At 42.5% G+C, this 7,201-nt stretch overlaps 1 pseudogene; it reads right to left on the reverse strand.

Annotated features, from left to right (window-relative positions):
• Positions 1-4,112: 4,112 nt before the first annotated feature.
• Positions 4,113-4,941, reverse strand: LOC147707919 (glucose-6-phosphatase 2 pseudogene; annotated as a pseudogene).
• Between the last annotated feature and the right edge of the window lie 2,260 nt (positions 4,942-7,201).

Here is a 7,201-nt window from a genome sequence, read left to right on the forward strand (position 1 = left end):
TGATCACATGACAGCGCTTTGGAGTGACAATACGAAATTTAAAGTGGCAGTGCACAATGGGTAATCCACGTCATAATCGAGATAGACAAAATACTATTCAAGCGTCATAAGTTCATATACTTATTTTTTTTTAAAGCAGCAATAAATATACTGTTTTAAAAAAGTTTAAAAGTATTTCCCCAAATAAATACATACGATAAATATTTTAAAATATCATATATAAAAACATCATGTAAATGTGCAAAATATTGCTGCTGTAATAGCATATGACAACTTTCGACATTTTTTCTACAAACTGATGTCACACCGGGGAGAACCACCTCGGGGTACTAACTATATATGTATGTATGTATATATATATATATATATAACTAGACTCAGGGTGATTCGTCAAGCGGCCCCGAGAAAAAAGGGGTGTTCCAAAACGTGTTTTCCCCATGCAATTTTCCATAGGGACCTTTAATCGCAGCTACAGCCCAAACTGCTGAACGGAATTACACCAAATTTGGCAGAAAGGTAGACTTTGGTTCAGAGTCATGCCTTTCGGTTAAATGGTGTAAATCTGTCCGGTAGTTCCTGAGAAAATCAACTTCAAAATCACATATATATCTATGGCCGCTGTGGATCCGCGCACCTTAAGCGCACCCTGCCGAGCACAAGTTGTATTCTAATTGGCTGTCAACACTCCAAATCAGGAAGTGTTGGCAGCAATCTTGTGCCTCGGTAGAACCGAGGCACAAGAAACCTAATAAGAAAACACACAAAATGCAAAAGGGGGGCAGGGTAGAAACACCCTGACCCCCTAGGCCTGCTTGGGGGGTCCCACAAGGACCCCCAGGACTTTTTTTTAAATCAGCAAAATCCGCGCAGGGTGCGCGGATCCTGACGATAAAAAAAAAAAAACGAAGCGCCGGCTCCTGCGCTTAGATGCTAATTAGCCCCTGGGGGGGGCAAATACTGGGGGCATGTTGAAAAAAAGTGTGGGGGCCCCAACCCCCCCACACTGCCTTAGGGACTGCCACCCCGGGGCAAAGTATGAATACCCGGGACTTAATAATTTAATGTTGGGCCCCCTCAAGCCACCCCTGGGGCTCGACTTAATTTACATTGTGGGGAGGCACACTACCTCCCCGCAGCCCCGGGGACCGACACCCCCGGGTCTTTAAAAAAAAAAACCTTGTGTGGGGGGCTCAAGCCCCCCACACACCCCAGGGACCGCCACCTCCCCGGGGCTCTACATATTTATTTATTTATTTATTTATTCATATTTGAGTGAATATTTATTAATTTAAAAACAGGTTATGACTTGTCACCAGTTATTTTCAGTGTCAGATTACTGGTAATATCACTTATAACCGCATAACTTTTCACCTCTGTGTCTTGAATGTCAAGGTGTTTTTCTTAAATATGTACGTATTCTATACCTTTCCTCCTTTTCTGCCGTTGTCTAGTTTTTGGGCAAATGAGGATTCAAAACATACATCAACTACAAAGAGAAAGCACAGACTAATTACGGCATATCCTATCATTACACCTATGGTAATCCTCATGCCTCTTCCCCCTGAAGGACCACACATGAATCAATCCCCTTCCAAATCCATTTTCAAAGCAATGCTCATATCATACACTTACTCCCAGAAAATTGACTTCTGAGCACCCCCACATAAAATGTAACCAGGAAGCCTCCCTCTGAATGAAACCCCATAGAATGGCCACTTGACTCTACTGAGATTTTACTTCCAAGTTATGATGTATAATAAACTCTGTGTGCTGAGAAATATTAAATGCCACATGGTTCTGAGCTGATGGGAAAGTAGTCCACATCCAAGTTCATTGCCCACAACCCAGATTCTGAAAATGCTATCTGCAATGCTTGCTGACAAACTGTTCTTCTTTTCTTGTTGTGTTCATTTAACCTTTTATATACTAGGCCCCGGTGGAATTTTCATGAAATGCTGAATTAAACAGTCCCTGTCCATCCTCTTTCTTAGCTCCAGCAAAAACATTTCCTTAGAGAAGATACCTGAAGATATTGGTTTGGAATCGAACTCTAAACTTTTCCTTTTCGCTCAAGAAGGAAAATAAACCTTTATTCTCGAGCAGTTGCTTCACTTCCCCAATCCCCCCATCTCTCCAATTTCTAGTAACTTGTGTGTGGAGGGACCGGGTATCCCATGGGGGTAAACGTCCAGTTTCTCTTCTGCTTTATAGTTAAGTTATTTCTTCATCAGTGCATATACTTCAGAGTGTTATCGATATGTTAAATTTGAACATCCTAAAGAATGTTGTGCTATCTAATTATGTAGCTAAGCCCCTTGGCTTGCTGTCATTTTGTCCAAGGTAACTAAAAAAATCCTGATTTCCACAGTGAGGCACCCAACTCCTGCAGACTCCCTCCACCACCAGGTGCAAGCACTGCTCTCACAAGGGCCCCGAACCAGAGGGCTCTCTGGGTTCCTCATTGGTCTCTTGACTGTGGTGACATTTGTGCATCCAACCATTTTTGGAGATGGTCTCCTTCCCGCCATGGATTCTCATGGACTTCTTTACTTTTGCTTTTATCCTGGCCGCCATTTTGCAGCTGCTCTCGTACGCTTTTCTCTGGACCCCGACTCACCATCTTGTCCATTCCCTCGTCTTTTACCCTTTTTCCTCGTTTCCCCCTTGAGGATCCTCAAATGTTTCTTCCCTTTTCTGTTTTGCCTTTTCTCCATACCCTTGTATCCTTACCACCATCCCTTGGTGCTGTGACTGCATCCCCCCCTCCGACCCCACTTAATGGAACTCTGCTTTTCTGTTTATTTTTTTTTCCCTGAGAAAATCTAGTATGTGTATATATATATGTATATAGAGATAACTCTAATCACTAGTATATGCAGTAGACCTTTGTACTCTCTACCACTCCTATGTGACTCTTAGAGTATATCCATTTGTATCTCTTCCTTGAGTGACTTTACTACTTGTACATTTGCAATTTTTCTTTCTGTTTGTATCTCCTCCTTGTGTGACTTTACATCTTGTACATTTGCAATTTTTTGTGTTTGTATCTTTTATGTAACGCATGTAATTTTAAGTCCTTATGTTTTGCAACTGGTTCTTATGTAAAGCGCTCTGACACCTTCTGGTAAAGTTCGCGCTATAGAAAATCGCATTCAATAAATAAATAAATAAATAAATAAACAGAATGTAATTCATTTATCTCTACGTTTATCCCCTTATTGAATCCCGTTGAGACATTGCTATATGTTACCACATTTACCCAAGTCTCCACTCTTACTACGAGATGCTCTCCTGCAGTTAACACATAGATTTTTCCTAGGCACAGTTAGGCCTTTGCCTACCCAAATAAAATAAGTAGCAAGTCCATTTACCTCTTTAAAAATATCTTGTCTAGTTGAAGTGGAAAACAATGGAATAAGCAGTGCAGTTGAATTAACATCTTTGATAGTAGTTGAGAATTTAAATTTTTTGTAAGGCTTTGCAACTGTTACGTTCCTCAGCTTACTGTTATCAAATGTCTAGGATTTTATAACAATTTATCATTAGCTTCTTTTGTTGAGTACTGCTGTCATCGCTTGATAGTAATTCTTAGTGCAAGCAATAATTGTTGATTTGTATATATTCAGTTATGTAGTAATTTATGTAGAACTTGTCAAACTCATAAACCAAAATTCCGTGTTTCTTAAAAAGGCAATCAAGGTGTGATTTAAAAAGATTTTGTGAATCTATTTATTTCTTCCTAAGCATAATGAGCTTCTTATGAGGGTTGAAAACTACTGTTCTTTTTTTACACTCCTACAACTTTTCCCCTATTTGAACACTCTTCATCAAACATACTCGAAAGATGGTTCGGGAAGCTGTTTAACACTGTTAAATGTATATGAACCCAAGGGTGCCAATGTTTTAGACAGTCAGTTACTTCTTCCAAAGAAATTAAATTGTAACCTTCATAATTATTTAATGCTGCTGAACTCTGTAAGAATGGGTGGCACAATACAAGCAAATCCAAAGTACTTTCCAGAAACATGTTTGCCTAAAGTACTTGTCATATGCTGATTATATTTTAGTATTAATGTGTTCTATCTTAATATTATATGGCTTTGTATGGAGCCTCACACAAAGGCTTTCCCACCTTCGCTGTTGGCGATCCATCCAATGCAGGAAGGTACAAAGGCCACAGTCATCAGAGGAATGGTTGCGCACTTGCAGAAAGACAGGGCGTAGAAGAGATACGGAGAGTTGGTGGGAATGCAAAGATAGTCTGAGAGTTGAAGGGCAGCCAAGGAGATAACCATGCAGAGGCCTTTGAAGCTCCCCTGCCGTTTGCCAAAACCTTTGCGTGAAGCTTTTAAGTTGACGGCTAGTCCTAAGCCAACAAGAGCCCCTAGGTTTAGGTACAGGCCAGAAAACGGCATAGTGTCCATGTGGATCCAGTCTGGTTTGGCACACCACTTGGTTGCTCGTTCCACCAACCACAGCAAGTCTACATCAATGAGTTTCAGCAACAGATAGAACCCAAGTGCAAAGAGGAAGAGGGCCAAGCTGACCGCACTATACTGTCTTGCGCTGGCACTGTAAATCCAAGACGTGTGGTTGAAGGCTTCAGCGACAAGCATGCCTGCTAAGACTCCAAGAATGACTTGATGTGGGAAGTGTGTGGCCACAAAGACCGGGAGATGCACACGCTGAGTTGTATCACTCAGAACAGAGTCCAGCGGAATATTCGAACGCCCCTGTAGAGTGTGCCTCCTCCAGCTCTTTTAAGGTAAGCTAGGACTGCGGTCACCATGACGTACCAGACACATGCAGATCCCATTGCATGTCCGGATGGACTACCTGGCCCTGTCTCACAGGTAATGGGAAACTGCTGGAGTCGCGGGCCGCCTGCCCATGATAAATGCTGGTCTCCTGGACCCACCAGTAGGGCCTCTGGCCGAACATGATCCTTAGACTGCAGTGAGTCAGCGTCTCGTCCGCTTCACATCTTGCTAGAGAATATTTAAATTGGTGGGTCCATGACCGACCCCCCAGCCCCGGGGACCACCACCCCCAGGGCTTTGAAAAATGTGAGGAGGGGGGCCGCGCGGCCCACCTCCTGGAGCCATTAATGGCCCTGGGGACTGGCACTCCCAAGGGCCGGCTCCTGCAGTGTTCTGGGTTGCCCACCCCCGAGACACTGCTGTTTGCAATGACAGGGCGAGAGCCTCTCGGCTCCCACCCTGTCATTGCACACTGCTTTGCTTCATTAAATCGAGAGCAGGGAAACCTGCTCTCGCTTCAGTGAAGCAAAGCAGAATACTTTTCCACATGGGGATGACATTTAAAAAATGAATGGTGCCTACCAGCACAAAATCATTGATTGCAAATAATTATCAGCTCACCCTCATATGGAATGTAACCCCTAACCCCTAGCCTTCACTTCCTGAACAACGCTAATGGACAAAAAAAATGTGGACTTTCATTCACTTTAAAAAAGATAATTAAAACACAATTCAAATTAAAAAACGCACTCACCAGCATTCTAGCTACGTTTTCAAATAATCCCTTATAATCATATCCTCACAATATGCTCATGTCACTTCTTTTCGTCGCCTTCACAGGCACAAAACAGTTATTGAAGAAATATGTGGAGGTTATTGGTGTAGTTAGAGGAAACGGAAAGACACTTCTGCTTCCTCTTTACGACGTGCAATGCACTTCGGAAGAGCTTGGAGAGGAGAAGAGCAGGCGTGGAGGGGATAAGGGGATTTTTAGTTTAAAAAAATAATAATTTCAGGGCTGAGGGGGTTGTGTTGCGCAGAGGTCCGTTTTTAGAGTTCAGGGAAGGGTAGGAGTATTTGTTAAAAGGGTTTGGGGGTGGGGAAATCGCGCAGGGCAACATTTATATTGTTCCGGGCAGGGGTATTTCTAAGAAGGATTGGGGGCTTGGGGTCGCGCAGGGGTAAATTTGAGGGCTGGATGGGGGAGGGGGCAAGGGTGCAGTTATAGGAATTGGAGCAGGGGTATGAGATAACCTTTACCATGAATATGCCCTTACCATGCATGATTTACCAATGAAAATCGTTGTAAAGGTATGCGTGGAAAAGGCATTTTCATGGTAAAGGTTATGCGTGGTATTGTCATTCGCGTTGTAACGTATGCGTGGTAAAGGCATGTGATGCAACGGAATGCGTTGTAACGTCATACAACCCGGGAACACCAATTCTGTCCAATGAATCTTTCTTATAATGTATTGACGAAAACCGTATGTATGAAATCTTCCCTTTCCATAAGGCAATGGAAGCAACTAGGTGAAATGTCATGCTTCATTCACTAGGCTCTGTGTTTCCAAAGTGCTCAAATCATTCTTTAATATAGTCTGAAACAAAATCGGTTCACCCTTTCAGAAGGTATGACAGCAAAGATATATATACTCTGGGTGTGCAAGTACATTTGTTTACATGGATTTCATGTAGGGGTCGCCAGGGGTCGTAGCTGCGAACTCTATCTAGCTTTCTCCTTGCGACCCCTGGCAATACCTTTGCGATCCCTGTCCAGGTCACAAAAGCAGTGGGAGAAATAGAAGGAAAACGGGGCTCAGTGATCCCTGTTTACATTGTGCTGCTCGACCAGAACTGGGAGTTTAAACTCTACTGATAACATTCTGAATTGTGCACAATGTAAACTCCAAAGAATTAAAAATGTTGCTTTTCAGTTGGCTTATTACAAAAGCCCTATTTTACTTTAGGGTGCCAACACCAGCACAGTTAGTTTCGCTGTTTCAGCTGATGCTGAAGTCTGCATGTGCCTTTTCAAAGTCCCTACCTCCAGGAGAGGAGAGAAGAAAGCTCTGGCATATGATGGCTGCCCTGATAGCATATCATGGCACTACCTCAGTTAATATACAGGTTGGTGGGAATAAAAATCAATTTGTAACTGCTTTTGAAAGCTTAAATGTAATTTTTACTCTTTCACAATGTATAGTTTGGTTTACAGTTCAAAGTTGCCACTTACTCAAAAATTCATGTGATGTTACTTCCTGTGACGAATGATGTCTCTTCCGCCACGCTAGGCATTTTGATGAACTAACGTTCATGTTCTCTTATTTTCGGTTTCCCCGTTAAAACATTTATTTCAAAAATTGTAATTTGTAAACTTAGAATTCCATGTTTAGGATGCATTTTCGAGCAGATTTAAGCACCTGCAAGACTCAGGTCCACGT

Source organism: Lissotriton vulgaris, chromosome 6, assembly GCF_964263255.1.
Source record: "Lissotriton vulgaris chromosome 6, aLisVul1.2, whole genome shotgun sequence".
Classification (NCBI taxonomy): Eukaryota; Metazoa; Chordata; class Amphibia; order Caudata; family Salamandridae; genus Lissotriton; species Lissotriton vulgaris.